Source organism: Notechis scutatus, chromosome 1 (assembly GCF_049901735.1).
Source record: "Notechis scutatus isolate UNSWTSFEM ecotype Mainland chromosome 1, rNotScu1.2, whole genome shotgun sequence".
In the NCBI taxonomy this organism is placed as follows: domain Eukaryota; kingdom Metazoa; phylum Chordata; class Lepidosauria; order Squamata; family Elapidae; genus Notechis; species Notechis scutatus.
The window spans coordinates 148683508-148703270 of record NC_142009.1 but is presented as its reverse complement, the minus strand read 5'-3'; positions in this window follow the sequence as shown (position 1 = coordinate 148703270).

Below are 19763 nucleotides of genomic sequence, written 5' to 3'. Positions count from 1 at the left end.
TCAAGAGGCAACTGGACGTTCTGGTTTTCCTTTGAAGACGATTCACTTCTCATCCAAGAAACTTTCTTCAGCTCTGAAGAAGCTCCTTGGATGAGAAGTGAAACGACTTCAAAGAAAAACCAGAAAGTCCAGTTGCCTCTTGAAAGAGCACCTTTGAGACAACCATAGGATTAGGATAGGATAGGATAGGATAGGATAGGGTAGGGTAGGATAGGGTAGGATAAGATAGAACAGAACAGAACAGAACAACAGAACAGAGTAGAGTAGAGCAGAACAGAACAGAATTCTTTATTGGCCAAGTGTGATTGGACACACAAGGAATTTGTCTTGGTGCAAATGCTTTCAGTGTACATAAAAGAAAAGACACATTCATCAAGAGTCAAGAATCATCAGGTACAACATTTAATAATAGCCATAGGGTACCAATAAGCAATCAAATCATACTATATGGAAACAGTCCATATAAATGGTTAGGATATATGCAACAAGGTTACAGTCATACAACCATGATCTGGATGGCTGAGAATCTCCATAGACATTTAGCTATGTTTCCTGTGATACTTATCCCAAGACAATTTCTGACTGTTTTCCATATGTTCTCCAAAGTCAGCAAAAATACCTACAACAAGCTCACTGCAAGCCTCAATCAATTTGGGATGCATGTTTTTCCATAAGTCTTTTGTATAGTAAGTGAGGCTGGAATGGCATGTACCTTCAGATAAAAACAACTTGAAAGAACTCAGGATCCTTCTTTAAATTACAGACATGCTTCAACACCTTCACTTGGATTTATTTGCAGACCAACCTTACTGTAACTTGAGAAGAAGGATTGGCTCCCACTTTTAGTAACCAGCCATTGTTCTGTCCCACTTGTATCCACAGGTGAGAATCTCAAGTTCCAGAGTTCAAATACTTTACACAAACAAAACCAGAGACAGAAGAGTTAATTGCTCTGTTTGCACAGTCCTTTGGCAATCCTTCTAGAATCTGTCTGGCAATTCTGTATAGTCCATAAATCACAACGCTGTAGTCAGACGCACTTCTTTCCAAAGCAAAATCCACTTTGTTTCCAGCAAAGATTACAAACTCCTACGCTCCCTTATATCCTCTGAGAGGGGGCGTGTCAGTCTCATTAATTAATCCTTTGCTGGACGTCTCTTTTCTAATTGAGATTGACGTCTCAATCTTCTCCTAGTCCTCGCATCCAGCCAGCATCCGGCAGTTTCATCACCGCTTGAAGCCTCTGACACACTTTCCTGATTAACAGTTAACACCTGAGGTGCAATCAGGGAAGTAGATTCAGGGGAGGGAGCGGACTCCGAAACCTCCAATAAATCAGGCTCATCTCTCAGATCCAACTCCTCTCCCTCTACTTGACTCCCCTCTAAGTCACTTAATAATGCAGGCTCGAATCTCAGTGCCAGATCTTCTTCATCGCTCGAACCCACATCTGCTGACTGACCAGGTTCAAATCTCGGAGTCACAACAAGCCATTATTGAATTTTTGAAAAACTGGTTTGAATTACCTATGGTAATCTCTATCAAAAGATCACCCTGCAGCAAAAAAAACAAAACCTATTGTAATCATTTCAGTTTATTTTGTCAAATTAAGCACAAATATCAATGGATGTCATTTTCATCATTTATAAAGGTATCAGTTACCACTGCTGGTTTTCTATACGGAGCGTTGGTATATAAGTGCCTTGGTTAAATAAGCATGGAAGAGTTTACTCACAAACTTTTTTTTTAAACCTGAAAATTAACTGGAAGAGTTTTGAAGCATTTTTAAAAAGTCCCCATTGTGGTTAAAATAAAGGCAAGCTCCATTTGATAATGGTCTTCATTTGGAAAGCTGGAATCAGATGAGTTCTATTGTAGGTAGATGACTTAAGGCAGGGGTGTCCAACCTTGGCAACTTTAAGACTTGTGGACTTCAACTCCCAGAATTCCTCAGCCAGCTTTGCTGGCTGAGGAATTCTGGGAGTTGAAGTCCACAAGTCTTAAAGTTGTCAAGGTTGGACACCCCTGACTTAAGGCAAAACAATTTCTACTCTGCATTGTGGGAGGGGACACACCACATGCATAAACTGGCCACATGCTTCAGAATGCCTTTAAGGGACTCACCAGTTGTAGAGAGACTACTGGTTCTAGAATACCTTGCTGGCTAGGAATTCCAAGAACTGAAGTCCCTACAAATCTGAAGGAGACTAGATTGACAGACAATTATTTTACAACAGTGTTTCTCAACCTTGACAACTTTTAAGAGAGACGGACTCCAACTCCCAGAATTTTGGAAGTCCACCCCTTTCAAAGTTGACAGGGTTGAGAAACACAGCTGCAGAGGGTTCCTGCTGGACAAGTTTGAATTGCTTTCAACAATGGAAAGACGACCTTAGAGGATCCTTGAATTGCTGGCTTATTAGAAGCTCAGCCTCTCACCGTCTGACCTACAAGTTGTTGGTTGGCAAAAAGTCATTCCTCTTTCTCCAATGCTGACATTTTGCCTAGTTTCTAGAATATTTCTGAAGAATGAGGAGGTTTGAGTCTCATTAGCATTTGGATGAGACATCTTAAGGAAATATCAGGACTTTTAAGCTGAAAAATCATTAAAAAATAATCCCCAGAGGATAAAAAGCTATTTTCACATTAAAGACAAGAGGTATATCCATAAAATCACCAGAAGTTGAACTCGATTTGAGGGCATCTTTATCTTTACCTTTGGAGGACTGCTGATAATGTTGGCACTGCTGCTAGTTCATTGGCCAGTTCTTCAGCACTTGGCCTGAATCCAGCTTCATCTTACATTCCTTTCTCCTCTGCATTATTTATTTTTGCCTGAGATGCACTACTATTGCTGCTGCACAGTATATACTGCAAGCTTTAGCTTTTAAAACCAATGAAAAACAATAGCCTCCTAGATTAATACTCCGTTCCATCTTTCTTATATACAAGGTTAGTGGGTTATATATTTGCATACCATTGTGGATAAACAGCCAAATGATAAAGAAAAAGAAAAAGAAAATAATATGGGTCAGAAAGAGAAAAGAAGATCATAAACTTAAAATAGGGGCCTGCTGTCTTTTTACCGGGCTAAATTCTTGCTTTGCAGCTAAGAGACCAGGGATGGGGGTAGAATCAGGCAATGCGAAAAGAACATTGCTGTAGAAATGGAATCTTATGCCAGCTTACTCAAAGATTTACTGGAATATCCTGCAACTACTTAAGATCTGTGTATCTAGAGCAAAAGAGGAGACTCTCGGGGTTGGAAATTCATACAACCAGGTCATTAGAGGGCCAGCGAGAATTATGTTTTCTACACATTTGCTGTGATGCCTGGACAAAAAAATATCTATAAATGCATTAAGCAAACAAATAAATACACGCACAACATTATATTCCTGCAGTGGGTCATATGTTGGTTTTCTTTTGAACTCTACAAAAGTATCTGTGGATACAAAATAAACAGCACTTAGCTTCTTAATTGGGCTGGGTGGGCTTGCTGTTATGGATCTTTGCTGAGTTAAATGGAAGTTACTTTCTAGAAGACATCTTCAATTACAATACTTTGGAGACATTAAAAAAAATAGCTCAATTTTAAAAACTTTATTAATGAAATTTATACACTATCCATCTCACTACGTAAGGGATTCTTTTTTTATTATTAGTGTACTTCCTGTTAATTATTTTGTCACTAATATAGTAGATGACAAGTCAATAATTTGTAAATAGATTTACTAGTTTAAAAATATGGGGAGAGGCTTTTTCATAAGGAGTGAGAACCAATATTGTAGCAATGTATTAATCAGTATTCAATTAAGGGGGATAATTGAAGACCAGCAACAGTTTTTTAATCAATACAATTATGTATAAGTGTATTTTTTTAATCCACTTTTTAAATGTCTTGATTGATTGTGTGGTTCTTTGTTTTTGTTTTAATTTTTTTGGAGTTTGGTATTTTAACTTTATAAAATGAAATAGAATAAAATAGAAAATAGAAAAAAAGACAATAACAAATATACAAAAAAAAAAAGTTAAAAGGCAGGGAGAGCCCCCTCAAAGCATCAGCCACACCCAAGCTGTGTATCAGTCTTGGATATCCATGCTACTTAAAGAGCCAGACCACTAACATATGACAAATACTTTGTTGTGGGTGGTGGTAATTCTTGTAATATTCAACTTTGAATGAAAAGGGAAAATAATCGTATGTAATATTGTTATCTTAAATTGTAGTTAATATTGATAGTTTTTTCACTTGTCTATTTTCAATACACAAAGCTATTTAAAGAATAGAATCTCAGTAGTCTTTAATTATATTATAAAAATGTCATTGTATTGAAAGTAATATATCATTGTTTAATCCCAGCATGTGAGAGCTAGTTCTTAAATAGCCTCAAGAGAATCCCCTGATACTAGATCAGTCCATTATCCAAATAAGGAACAGTGCAAAGCATCACTCCTGCTTAAAAGGGGGATATTTATTATTATGGCTCATCACACGGTCAGCTAGATGTTTAGATGAGGTTTGGCACTTTTATCTGCTTATTGAATTTTTCCCAAGGACTTGGAGTAGGAAGATGTTGTAATTTGATGGTATTAGAGGTATCATTGCAAGATGTAAGCTGTAAAGTTGCTTTTTGCAATTGAGTAATTGTGTTTTTTGTCAATGCCAATGGTGTTCAAGTAGTGCTCCAGATATTTTGGGATTTCACCCAAAGTGTCCATTACTATTGGTCCTATCTTTACTTTCTTTGGCCACCGTCACTCTATTTCTATCTGCAGGTCTTTGTATTTTGTTTTATTATTATTTAGCTATTATTGTATTGTCCTTATCTGGGTTGTTGTGAGCTACCAAAAAAGATGAGAGCCAGGCAACATTTGAATTTGATTAATAATAAACAATACCTGGAATAACACAAGCTGTCTATATTTTCCCCCGATATCATTCAGTTGTTTGTACCTTGTTGCAACTCTTGACCATGTTTGCCCCTGCTTTTCATACCTTTTAGAGGAGAGCACAGAAATACATTCACACATTAATTAAAACACACAAAGAATTATCGTTTTACTCAAGATTCACTGTTGTTTGGCATTTGACTGGTGTGCACTGATTAATTGGCACAAGCTTATTACAGTCTTGGTTCATGCCTCTGAATTCAAACAAGGAAGCCTTCCAAGGCCACTCAAAGCCAAATGACATATAATCTTGATTAAACAAGTGCATGAATGAGTAATTGTGAAAGTAAAGAAGCTGTTCTGCAGGTAACCTACATTAAAAAGAATGTTTGTACTTTAGCGACAAATTTCCAAAGCAAGGTATATGATTGAAGATCCAGATACAGAACGAAATTACCACAGCCAGGAACGTGTTATCTAAAATTCTGCAATGGCAATTTCAAGCGAAACCCAAGACATATCCTATGCATAGGAAATTACAGATACTCCTCAAATTAAGACCAAAACTGACCCCAAAATTTATGTTGCTAAATCAGAAATGTGTTAAGTGAATTTTGCCCCATGTTATGTCATTTCTTGCCGTGTTTGTTAAGTGAATCACTGCAATTCTTAAATTAGTAACATGGTTGTTAAGTGAATCTGGCTTCCTTATTGACTTTGCTTGTCAGCAGGTTGCAAAGGGGGATCCTAGGACCACAGGCCACTGTCATAAATGTGAGTCGGTTGTGAAGCCTCCGAATGTAAATCACATAGCCATGGGGAGGCTGCAACGGTCATAACTGTGAAAAATGGTCATAAGTCGCTTTTTTCAGCGCTGCTGTAATTTCAAATGGTCACTAAACAAACTGTTGTAAGTCAAGGACTACCTGTACAGCAGCCAAACACAAGTAGTATTTTGCCTGCTTTTAGATGGTTTTACTAGCATCCTTTGAGATGGACTGGTGATGTGGTATCCCTTAATCTTGCAGGGAATTCAGATACATGTCATTGATAGTGCATGTCTACATTTACCATCCAATTAAGGTCAAAGCAGGGGACACGGTGGCTCAGTGACTAAGACGCTCAGCTTGTCGAACAGAAAGTTCGGCAGTTCGAATCCCTAGCACCGTGTAACGGAGTGAGCTCCCGATACTTGTCCCAGCTTCTGCCAACCTAGGAGTTTGAAAGCCTGTAAAAATGCAAGTAGAAAAATAGGACCTTCCCGCTTTGGTGGGAAGGAAACAGCGTTCCGTGCTCCTTCGGCGTTTAGTCATGTTGGCCACATGACCACAGAGACATCTTCAGACAGCGCTGGCTCTTCAGCTTTGTAACAGAGATGAGCACCACCCCCTAGAACCGGAAACGACTAGCACGTATGTGCAAGAGGAACTTTGACCTTTTAGAGGCATTCCATTTTCCAAGAAAAATATTCCTACGATTTTTTAAAAAGCATGCAGCTAAATCTATCATTGCCTTACGGGCAATGGGCAGTCAGGGCATTAAACCAATGACAGATCTTGACTCCTGCCATTCTGATGTCTTCCCTGGGTTTATGGTCCCAAGAGCTGTCTCTGATTAACTCCATTATCAGTCATTTTAAGTTTCCAATTATTTTTTCCCCCTTAAATAGTAACGCACAATGTAACATATATCAGTGACAGTGGCAAAAGAAGAGGTGGAGAGAAGTGAAAAAGTTGAGGGAGGTACAGTACATGACGCAAACAAATGAATGCGGGAGGCAGCAGCAGGAAAAGACTCTACCTGTTGGATTCCTGAATGTTGCAACAATGCTAAAGACAGTACATTCATCAAGGGAAAAAGGAGCCCTATTTATGGAGCATGATTTCTGTTGCATTCCTTTAGCTAACTCACTTGTATTCCATCCTTTTCTAAAAAAAATAATAATCCCGTATATATTATGCATATTTTACTTTTTTGCTTTGTTTTCATCCAATTCTTACTGTGGAGCATATTATGCTGTGGTGACATAAATGTTCCTATATGTACAAAATTGCCAAGGAAAATGAGATCCCGGGGCCTATTTTACACTATTAAGAATGCAAGTATTACAAAATGTCTATGCTTCTGTAAATCTGAAAAGGAACTATTTTTTTCCTCTAAGTAAATTGCCGCTGATCGGGCGCTGCATTTGAATGCCACGACTATATGGCCATGAAATAGAATAAGCGTTCACTTTTTAATCAGTCAAGCATTCAATCAATCAGGCATTCAATCAATTGCTTTTGGAGAAAGAAAGATAGATGGATGGATGGATGGATGGATGGATGGATGGATGGATGGATGGATAGATAGATAGATGATAGATAGATAGATAGATAGATAGATAGATAGATAGATAGATAGATAGATAGATATAAAATACAGGAGCCCCCTTTCTTAAAAGTATCACTGAAGCAGTTAGCATTATCTTTATTCTAGAAAGGGAGCATCACATTTTACTGCAGTGATTAGGGAAGTGGTGCCTATGGAATTCTGGGAGTTGAAGTTCACCCAGCTTAAAAGTTGCCAAAGTTCAAAAGCCGTGGATTAGGGAGTGGAAAGATGCCAGCTCTGAAACGTTTTCCCAGGTTATAGTCCAGCAGAAAGAAAGAACTTGAAAAACAGGAGGAGCAGGTGGAAGAACGTGGTCGATTGAAGCTTAAGAGTCCAACCCTAGGAAAATTTCTGCCTACCAAGGAAGCAGGGTTAGGAATGATTTTAATGCTAAAATACACTAATATTAATGGAGCATAATACATACTCTGTAGGAATAAATAACCCTATCTAAAAAGTCATGTTTTAGCTGTTTAATAAAAAAATCCCTTTGTCCATTGTTTCTCTATTAACCAAGTCTCTGTGCTATCCTATATTTTCACAATTTTCCACAAAATTCTCTTATTAAATTTCTAAATCAACAGGATGTTTATTTGTTGAAGCATAACAAAGAAATAATAAAAGAAAAAAAAGATTTTCACAACAAAGATGATACATGACAGCAACAACAACGGATTTATAAGAACATAATTTCCTTCCTTCCTTCCTTCCTTCCTTCCTTCCTTCCTTCCTTCCTTCCTTCCTTCCTTCCTTCCTTCCTTCCTTCCTTCCTTCCTTCCTTTTCCCTCAAACATACAGGAGTGAGAAACTTTGTGAGTCCTCAAATGGTGTTGGGCTCCTTATCACCTGTGTGGTCACTAATTGGACTGATAAGAGCTGAGATTCAACAATATCTGGAAGGCCACATGTTTCCTAACCCACTCATTTTTTTTTCTCCTTCAGCGTTTACAATTTTAAATTCATTCACCAAAAACTGCATTATTTGTCCACAAGATGGCTCTTTATACAATTATACATTAAAACCATAAAGCAGCTTCTTAGACTTCTACAGTTATTTTTCTCCCCTGGATTTTAGAACAGAATGACTATATGCAAATGGATGTGTTTGACTGTCATATTGCAATTATATTAACATTTGCAACTGTATGCAAGCATGTATCTTTATGCTAAGAACATTTATTTGTCTCAGCATTTTAGCTGAGACTTTTTCCATCATATATCGTGCATCTATCAATACAAAAACTGTCAAGGAGTGCATGCATATCCAAATATGCACAGATACACAAACCTTTCCTGAATTACATACAACCTCACTTTCTTCTCATTCCCAAAGTGGTAGAGATAATAAGGCCATCTAATCAAAACATGGAGCAAGAGGTTCTAAAAGTGCAAAGATCTTTCCTTGCTTTATGCCTTAGATCAAGGGTGTCAAACTCACGTCATTATGGTGGAGTCACGTGACGTGTCAAGACTTTCCCCCCTTCCCTAAATCAGGTGTTGGCATTGCCAGCACATGACACATTCAGTCCATGGGCTGGGAGTTTGACAGCCCTGCCTTAGATAATAAAAATAGGAATACAACTGGAGCAGAGGTGTTATTCAGCAGATTCTGACCAGTTCTGGAAATTTTTGAGTAGTTCAGAATATCACCTCTGACTGGCCCTGCCCCCATCTATTCTCTGCTTCCTGAGTCCCAGCTGATTGGCTGGGTCTTCTTTTGTTGCCCTGCACAGGAGAACGGAGCTGGAAAGCAGGTTAGTGGGGTGGGAGACAGAATGGGATTTTGCAGTATCCTTCCCCTGGAGTGAGGTGGGAATGGAGATTTTACAATATCCTTCTGCCACGCCCACCAAACCATGCCCACCAAGCCACACCCACAGAACCGTAGTAAAAAAAAATTGAATCCCACCACTGAACTGGAGTATTCTTCATCTCATAATCAAGGTTATAATAGCCCATTTTACAGCATCTGGTTTATTCGGCAATAGCTGTCCTCTGCTGATTTGAGAACAATTCAGAGAGCAAAAAAAGCCAGTGAGTTTTGCTTCACTTGCTTGGAGCCCATAGCGAACCTGCTGACTGAATGCATGCATAGCTACCTATTGCTCCTTCTGGGATAATCAAAACATGTCAGATCTTTGCTGTCGTGGTCTTATCTATTCTAACATCTTCTTCCTTCACAGGGTTCTGCAGGTGCCTTAGGAAGCCTATAAGCTGCACATGACAGCAAAAAGGCTATCTCGACAACATAATATATGGACATTTATATTGAGCATCCATTCCAAGGCAGTAAAAAAGGTGGATTTTTTCCCTGAAACTAAAGTATCCCTGTTTGCACAGGAATAAGGTTATGTGTCCTTGGCTGTTGCAAGTGGTAAAAGTAAAAACCGAGGGATTCTCTTTCATCATCTGGAAAGATCCTCTGAGGTTTGACATTACCTTGTTCTTTGGGATTTAAAAGAACATTTGAGAGCCACTAAAAGTATGCCTGCTAAATAATTAATAACTCAACAAAAAGCTGCTTGCAAAACAGACTTTTAGTCCTTCCTTCCCTCCCTCTCTCCCTTCTTCCTTCCTTCTTTCCCATATATTACCCAATGGTTAAAGGAATCCATTCCCAATACAGAAACAAAACAATAGGAATAACCTACAAATTAAAGAAAACCAAAGGGAGTAGCTGCCTGGCTGGTCTCCCTGAGTTCCCTACCATTTTCCTGATAAAAGACAAACCAATGTATTCCATATGGCCCTTCTTGCTTCTCCAAAGCAAACTTGCTGTCCTCAAATGATGTAAAGATTGACTCACTACCAGAACTAGCTGTGATTCAGTATCTAGTCCAACTAGCATTTCCTTCGCTTCTGGAAACAAGGAATCTGTGGGTTGGTCCTATAGAAAAGCAATAGTAGAGTTTATCTATTATCTGTTCCCTTCTCTTCTTAAGTTCTTAATGTTCTCAATGTACTTAATGTTCTCAAGGATTAATTCAGTAAACTTCCCCAGAGAGTTTGTTCCACAGGATTAAAATTGCTACTATGGGAATGAAGTTGGCCATTTGGAATGAGGGAAGCCAGAAGTGATACCATAGAGTCAACTATAATAATGTCTATGTTAGATTGATCAACTATCGCCAGATACAGAATTGAACAGTTAATAGTTACTCTTTTGTATTTTGACAAGGAGAAGTTTCCTCATGTTACAACCAGTTTTTCTACTAGCACGCTGGGCTAGTGAGTGCAAATAGGACTGTGGCCATAAAACGTCATCCATCTGCAACATAAAAGAAAACCAACTTACTTGAGAATATCCAAATGTTTGCATAGGTGCGGTTTGGTCCGTGTGTTTTTTTTTTTTTTTAGTTTGCTTTATCTTTTAAAATATATCTCAGGGAGTCAATTCCATCATTGTCATAAGAAAAGGAGAAGTAATTTTAAAAGTATGGTAAGGATTTTAGATTATTGGGAAGCAGATTAATTATTGTTCCAATAAGAGGTGATAAGTTATCTGAGACTTATCATTCCAATTTGTTTTGATGTATTCTTAATTCTTAATGGCTACCTAACATTCTCAGTGTCTAGAGACAGTGAATCTCCTTGGGATGGAACTGATCATAGACACACACAAATGTTTAGAGTGATCCATATGTGATGTTATGACAGATCACTAGGGTGATTATAAATGTTTATAAATGCTCCTGTATCACTTTATAACCGGAGAATTCTGATTCCCGATCTTGGCCTTTTTCAGAGGGCTACATTTTGTAAAGAATTGAAACTTTTCTTGCATGACTGAAAGTTGGATGTTGTTTTTTTGAAAATACTTAAAGGATGTGCATGGTGTTGGCACTGTTTTCCAGGAAGGAGGGAGGGTGGGAGGAAATAAATGATAAGTTGTTGTAGTAGAAATCTTCTCCCAAGAGAGAGTAGCCATTTTGTAAGACTGTTCACAGTATGCTTTCAGTGTCTAGCTACCCTAAATGTTTTCCACACTGATACTTATATCCATGTGGGTGTAGTTATTGTGGGTGTTTGTTGCATATGTGTTTAAAATTAAAGAAACAGTTCAGTAGGTGTAATCTTTTTTGAACTAATAACAAAAACAAGCCAGTTTAGTTTAGTGGTTTAAGGCAACAGGCTAAAAGCAGGAGATCATGAATTCAAGTCCCACCTTAGCCATGAAAGCCTGATGGGTGACCTTGGGCCAGTCACACTCTCTTAGTCCAACTCACCTCACAGGGCTGTTGTTGAAAAAGAAAGTAGCAGGAGGAAGGTATTTTGGACATATTTGTGAATTTGGTCGTCTCAGCAGATTCTGTCATCTTTACCAATCATTCTTCAGTCATAGGTATTGCCATATCTTTCCATCTTTGTGCATACAATAGCCTTGCTGCAGTTATCATATATAAAAATAATGTTCCATGATTTTTTTCCCCAACTGCTTATCCATCAGTCCCAAAAGGAAAAATATATCCTGGTTTTACAGGGACACTCTAAATATGGAGAAATTGAGCTGTTTTGCTCTCATTCTTTTCAGAGAAACAATTTTTGCCTTGGAAAGGCCCAACCTATGTATAAGGCATAGTTAAAATAATATTTGTAATATTCCCCATGAAAACCAAGCTATTTTTCAATATATAGGTTAACATACAAGTATCATTTCCATATAAGTGAAATTGGTCAGAAATTATATTCTATTTCCTATATCCATTTATTTTCCCCTGATAGATACGACGAGAATATCTGATCTGGGCATTATATGTGATTTGACGTGCCAGGAGGTATATAATCTGTCTTACACCTCTGGCCTCATGCCCACTAACATTAGTATTTTTTGCATCCCAGAAGTCCTCACATGTGTTTTGCCTGTCACAAGATGTTCCTTCTCTCACAGGGTAGAAACAAATTAATTCTCAAGTAGTCTCCATTCTGAAAACGTGGATGGTCCAGCATATTTATTTGTGCCATTGCAAAAAGAACACAATGAGAGAATTCAGAGAGTAGAGAGCCAGCATTTTGTGCCTCCAATATGTCATCAGCTATTTACCATAGCTTTCAGCAGAATTTTCTTCATGGTTTTCTTGTATTGTTAGATCACTTATGCCTGCAGGTAAGACTTCAACATACTTCACACAAACCTAATTTGTGAGTTGCTTTACAGGCTCTCAAATTTTTCTCACTGCCTTCATCCTCTAATTTTCTTACTGCTCGCCAGGAATTTTTTTTTCTCTATCTTTTTTTTTCCTTCCTGAATTCTTTGTATCATCTATTATTTCTGACTGTGATATATAGTTTCCAAATAATGCACCCGGGAAATGGAAAACAGAGATGTGCTCGGTTATGTAAAATTGTATTCCGATGTAATCAGGAGGTAGATCAGAGTGTCTCTAAAATCATGTCATTTGTAGGTGAATCTGTTCAAAAACACAAGAGACATTTTCATGAACTACATTTTGGCACAAAGTTAATTTTTGGTAACAGTTCACACCTTATTCCCCTGCCCAATGATTTGGGGGACAATGCAGGGATGGGATTCTACTAGTTCGGACCAGTTTGGGCGAACCGGATGTTAAAGTTACAGCTGGTTCACTGAACCAGTATTTCAACCGACCGGCTGGCCTCCTGCCCCTCCCCTCCTAGGAGTCTCCACACAGCACATTTTCAATGGAGGTAAGTGCAAGGTCCACGCAGAGGCTCCGGGAGGGGGAAAAATGGGCCTTCTGGAAGTCCGGAAACGGGCCTCTTTCCAGCTTCTGGAGGGCCTCCAGAGCCTGGGGGAGGCTGTTTTTGCCCTCCCGGAGGTCCAGGGAAAGCCTCTGGACCCTTGGAAAGGCGAAAAGGGCCTCCCCTGGGCTCTGGAGGCCCACCGGAAGCCGGAAACAGGAAGCTCTGGTAGGCCCTGCCCACCATGGCCACGCCTACCCAGCAACTGGGCAGTGAACTAGTTGCTAGGATTTTTGAATCCCACCGCTGGGACAATGCCACAAAAACATTTCAATTAAACATAATAGATTCTTCTCTTGAAATGTCTATGGAAATTCTCAGTCAACCAGGTCATGGTTGTCCTGAAGGTGCTTTTTCAAGAGGCAACTGGACTTTCTGGGTTTTCTTTTTAAGATGTTTTTCTTCTCATCCAAGAAGCTCCTTCAGCTCTGATAGTGGGGAATGGAAGGATTTATACTCTTTGCAGTCAGAGATGAAGAAACTTCTTGGATGAGAAGAGATTAACAGATTAACAGAGTTGGAAGGGACCTTGTAGGTCATCTAGTCCAACCCCCTGCCAAAGCAGGAGACCCTACACCATTTCTGACAAATGGCAGTCCAACCTCTTCTTGAAAGCCTCCAGTGATGAAGCTTCCACAGCTTCCAAAGGCAAGCTGTTCCATTGGTTGATTGTTCTCACTGTCAGAAAGTTTCTCCTTATTTCCAGGTTGAATCTCTCCTTGTTTAGTTTCCATCCATTATTCCTTGTCTGGCCTACAGGCGCTTAGGAAAATAGCTTGACCCCTTCCTCTCTATGGCAGCCCCTCAAATATTGGAAGACTGCTATCATGTCTCCCTTGGTCCTCCTCTTCACTAGACCAGCCATGCTGAGTACTTGCAACCATTCATCTTATGTTTTAGCCTCCATCGTATGTTTTAGCCTCCAGTAAAAAGCAAAACATCTTCAAAGAAAAACCAGAAAGTCCATTTGCCTCTTGAAAAGAAAGAGCCTTTGGTATTCTTAAAATGTTCTTATTAAAGTAATAATGGTATAGCACTTCTTTAGTCAATTTAGAGCTGACTTGATTGTGATGAGACTTCTTAGTAAACATTCAAGAGAAGCTCATACCTTTTCTGGGAGATTTTGCCCAGCTTATCAGGTTGGTACAATTAACAGACAAGTGCACTTTTGCATGGAAATCGTGATTGGACAACAACAAGATGATTTACACTTTAACTAGTGATCGAATTCTTGTAGCATAATAAATGTAATGTCCTACCCGTCAATGACTACTTCAGCTCCAACCACAACAGTACACGAGCACACAATAGATACAAACTCAAGTTAAACTGCACCAAACTCAATTGCAGGAAATACGACTTCAGCAACAGAGTGGTCAATGTCTGGAATACTCTACCTGACTCTGTGGTTTCTTCCCCAAACCCCCAAAACTTTAAACATAGACTGTCTACTGTTGACCTCACCCCATTCCTAAGAGGTCTGTAGGGCATGCATAAGTGCACCAACGTGCCTACCGTCCCTGTCCTAATGTTCCCTTTTATTCATATCCATTTCATGTATTCATCATCATGTTTATACTTCTACCTGTTATCTAATAGATGCTTGACAAAATAAATAAATAAAATAAATGTCAAAGTCTGCCTGACATGGGTAAATTAAGTTACTATAGGTGCAAATTAATTTGATACACAATTACATGCACATTGAAGAACTCAAGAAATTGCACAGTGATAACTGCAGATGTGTGATGAAAAGTGCCATTAATGTGTGAACAGTTTTAAGATCAGAGCAGACAATTCATCCTTCAGTATTAAGAATGTCTATGTGTACATGGAATTGTACAAGTAAACACCATGAGACCCTGATTTTTAATGGAAAATTTAATGGAAGGGTGCAGTGATGGATATCTTACAAGGTTACCATTTCTTCATCTTCAACACTTGTTTGGGACATATATCCTCTGAATCCTATGGAAAAGATGCCCCAATCCTGCCTATATACTGACTTGCATTTATAATATCATACATGACACTCTTTCTCCCCAAATTACTGCACATTCATATTTCATGGAAGTAGGTATTGGTCCTGATGCCTCACCTGTTTGTTGTGAGATTTTTGTAACATGGTAAGCAACCAACATTTTCTCTCTTCAGACATGGGCATTGAGGAGCAAAAAATAACATGGGTTTTGTTATTTGTTAACTAACATCATTACCTTGTGTTTTAATTTGATTTATTTTCTCTCTTTTAAAACGATGTTCAGATTTAATAGCTTTTAACATTCCTAAACTGATAAACAAGCTGGAGACTAACTCCAGATAAGAAAAGTTTGTTAGTACAACTTGAGGTCTGGCTTATCTCTTTCGTGAACTCTAAAACAACCTTTTTCCTTACAATGACACCCCTTCTGACCTCATTTTAATGAACGTGTGATATTATGGGATACAGATATGTAACATGTTTGATTACATGTAACCTATTTCCTATGCAAAAGGAAGGTTACTTTTATTCTGTCCAATAAACTTTCCTCTTGCATTTTCTTTGTTGTGTTAACTATAAAAAGAAGGAAAACTTGGGGTTCAAGGTGCTCTCTCCCTTTTTCATAGAGAGACCCCCTTTACCAGGGTACCCTAATAAACTGCTTTTAAATAATCTTCCAACTCAGTTGCTTATTGGAAAGGCAAATTGAGGCAGAACCTAGAGTCAGATTTGGCTTTCAAGATACAGTGTTCACTGAAGCCCATAGAAAAGCAATAAGAAAACCTGCAAAATGGAAGGAAAATCCATCCAACAAAATTAAATCCAGGCTCTGCCGCAGACTGGCACTCAAGGCCCTTTTACCCTTATTTCTGATAGCGCAGAGGTGAAATGCAGTTTTGCAGGCAAACTCTGCCCACAGCATTTGATCCTTGAGGCCACAGCTCATTGATCCTTGATTCAGGCTGGAGTGAAGAGCCAGGAGCAGTAAAGTAGGGCCAAGGCAAGCTTAACCTTAGCATCTGAGCTGAAATGGGCACAAGATAATGGGCTTTTATTTTTATTTATTTTATTTTATTTATTTATTTTGTCAAGCAATCATAAGATAACAGGTATAAGTATAAACATAGTTATGGATACATGAAATGGATACATATAAGAAAAATAAAAGAAATAAAAAAAAAGAAACAATAGGACAGGGACGGCAGGCATGTTGGTGCACTTATGCACGCCCCCTACAGACCTCTTAGGAAAGGGGTGAATTCAATAGTAGACAGTCTAAGGTTAAAGGTTTGGGGTTTGGGGAAGAAACCACAGAGTCAGGTAGAGTATTCCAGACACTGACCGCTCTGTTGCTGCAGTCGTATTTCCTGCAATCAAGTTTGGTGCGGTTAACCTTGAGTTTGTATCTATTGTGTGCTCTTGTGTTGTTATGGTTGAAGCTGAAGTATTCATTGACAGGTAGGACACTGCAATGTATGTTTTTATATACCATACTTAGATCAGACTGAAGACGGTGTAGTTCTAGGTTTTCTAGGTCTAGAATTTCGAGTCTGGTGGCATAAGGTATTCTGCAACAAGTAGAGGAGTGGAGAACTCTTGTGAAATATTTCTGGATGTTCTCAACTGTGTTAATATCAGATACGTAATGTGGGTTCCAGACTGATGAGCTGTATTCGAGTATTGGTCTAGCAAATGTTTTGTATGCTCTAGTTAGTAGTGTGATATTACCAGAGAAAAAGCTGCGTAAGATTAAGTTAACAACTCTTAATGCCTTTTTGGCTATGTAGTTACAGTGGGCTCTAGCACTTAGATCATTATAGATGAGTACTCCAAGATCCTTGACAGAGTTTGGATCATCAACAAGATCTTCACTATTCAGCTTGTATTTTATTTTCTGATTATTATTTTTTTGCCAATATGTAAGACATGTATGTAGACACAATATGTAGGACTTCCCTATAACATTTCCATATCTTTCCATCTTTAGACCCAGCATAGATCAGATATACTTTTTTATTATTTGTAGACATCCAAAGGAAAAAAATTATCCTCAAAGAAATATGTTCAGCTCCAGTGCAAAACCTGGATTTTTATTCAGATGCCATGTTGGAGAAGGCTGCTGAGAATACTGTAGCCCAGGGGTGTCAAACTGGCAGCCCACAGGTCGGATGCGTCATGCACAGGCCATGCCCACCCAGGCTCCGCAAAGGCAAAAAAAATCATGATATGTCATGATAAGTCACGTGATGTGGTTGAGTTTGGCACCCATGCTGTAGAGAGCCAAGAAAAGAAACCCATAGATCACTGAACAAATCAACGCAGAGTTCTTGACAAAGACACAAATGACCAGGCTCAAATGATCCTACTTCAGACACGTTATAGAAAGACCTAGCAATCAAGAGAAGGCTATAATATTGGGAAGGGCAGAAGGAAAGAGAACGATAACCAGCAGCAAGGCGGATGGGCTCAGTTACAGAAATAATGAGCTCCTAATTGGGAGATCTGGAAGATCAGGCTAGGGACAAGCTCTCACATTTTGGTTGTGGACTGGTCCACTGTTTGAAATAAATAGATCATAATGGAGAAAATCGAACTATGTGGCCACTGACACTGACTTGATGGTGCACAATCATTGAAAAATAAATAAAGGGTGCCCTGGTTTTAAATGAGTTTAAAGCAGAAAATGGAAGATCCTTAGACTGCTTTTTCATGAGCAGTTATTATTTGGGTGGGGAAAGTGTTGGATTTTTATGATTTGAAACCCAATGGAAACCTGGACAGATGTTATATAAAGGAGCCAGGATTCTGTTCAGCTGTGTGTGTCTCTCTGTCTGCAGGATAATTCTGAAGGGAACTGTCTGATAGGGTGGGGGTGAAGCTAGCAAAAGAAGGATGAAATCTTGAAAATAAGCCAACGGAACTGCCGGTGTGGGGTAGGGGTGGGGGAAATCCAGAAAACAAAATTCTTCAACGCATCTTTCTGAAAGAAGCCTTTGGTCAGTGGCTTGGAATACTCTTGACTGCTCCATTCTTAACCCCCTTTGTTATTCTGATCATTTAATTGGGTAGAATAAATTCCAGCTGCCGTATCTGCCTGTATCTTTCCCCAACCTGTTTTGTCTCAGGAGTTAGAAGCAGTAGGGAGTAGCAGGGAGTGGGAAATAATGTTGTTTGTGAGTTTCCTAACTTATACACACGGTGTCCATAGCCTTTGAAAGGGAAAGCTAGAGGCTTCCAAGGCAATCTAAAAATAGGATTGTCTGGGCTTCTAAATCAGGGGTCTCCAACCTTGGCGACTTTAAGCCTGGCGGACTTCAACTCCCAGAATTGCCCAGCCAGCTTTGCTGGCTGAGGAATTTTGGGAGTTGAAGTCCACAAGTCTTAAAGTTGCCAAGGTTGGAGACCCCTGTTCTAAATCATCTGAAAACTCTGGTTGATAAATTATGTTCTCCAACTTGTACAAGGGAAGTATTGTCCCAACAAGCAGAGGAAACAATAGTACATCTTAAAATAAGCAATTATGCTCCACCAAAATATTGCCAAAGTATACAGTTCCCAGTATCTTTAGGGAGTGTGGCCAATGCTGAGAGAAGGGGTGGGTAGGTTGTGATTTAGTGGCATATGGAACACAAAAACCATATTGGGATCAGAGTTCCCACATACGGTTTAGATAGAACCCATAACTTCCAGGGACTTTTAATATCTGAATGCAGGATTCTCTTGGATGCTGGAACAACCATAGTGGTGGGAAATAACAGCAGGTGTTGCTGCCCAAGAATATCTGGAAAAGGACCCAAAGTCATGTTCTTCAATCCTTCATCGTGTAGCCAAAAATATGACCAAGTAGAGAAACACGTCTCCCAAATCTGCCTTTATCATGGCAGTATGTTATTCCTAGGATGGATGAGCAAAGAATGCCAGGGGAGCATCCCAAGAGTATATAGTCCCAGCAGGATCTCTTGGAGTTAAAAGTAACTTGATAGGACGTAATCGATCGATTGATCAGAAAAAGGAACAGTGCATGGGGTGAAGTTGGGTGGAGTGCAATTCCTTGCTATTCATTTTCAGACAGGTCAGAACAGTGCAAGAACCAGTTTGGTGTAGTGGTTAAGGCATCAGGCTAGAAACTGGGAGGAGTGGGAGTTCCTGTCCCGCCTTAGCCACAAAGCCAGCTGGGTGATCTTGGACCAATGATTTTTTTTTCTCAGCCCTAGGAATGAGGCAATGCAAACCACTTCTGAAAAAACTTGCCAAGAAAAGTGCAGGGACTTGTTCAGGTGTCCATGCTGACTCAAAGGCATGTGTGCGCCTACACACAGACACACAAAACCTCCTACAACTGTTCCATAGATATATAGTTAAGACTGGCTTAATTACATTGTTCTACTTCCTTCCTCCCCCATCTAGAACTGATATGAACAGCTGATACAAAACCTTTCCATCTCTAAACAGAGGAGAGGCTGTGATAGTCTCACTCCTCTCTAGTTCCCATAAGCATTCGTCTTCTATCTGCAGCTGTGAATCAATTTCAGAGAAAGGAGAGAGAAGCCAGCAACAGAATACTGTGTTGCTGAAACAAATGTTACTAATGGGAGGATATCTTAAGCATTGCTCTAACTGAGGAATTTAATTTTGCAATTTAAGAGTGGCACAGTCCATGCCAATCCTTATGATTAGCCAGAAAGTAACATGTTACCATATAGCGCAATGTGATAATCTGTAGTCCCCATCTGTGAATGTGTAGAAACTTGATATATTACTTGTGTAAAGTAATACTGACCGAATTCTTCCATGCAGT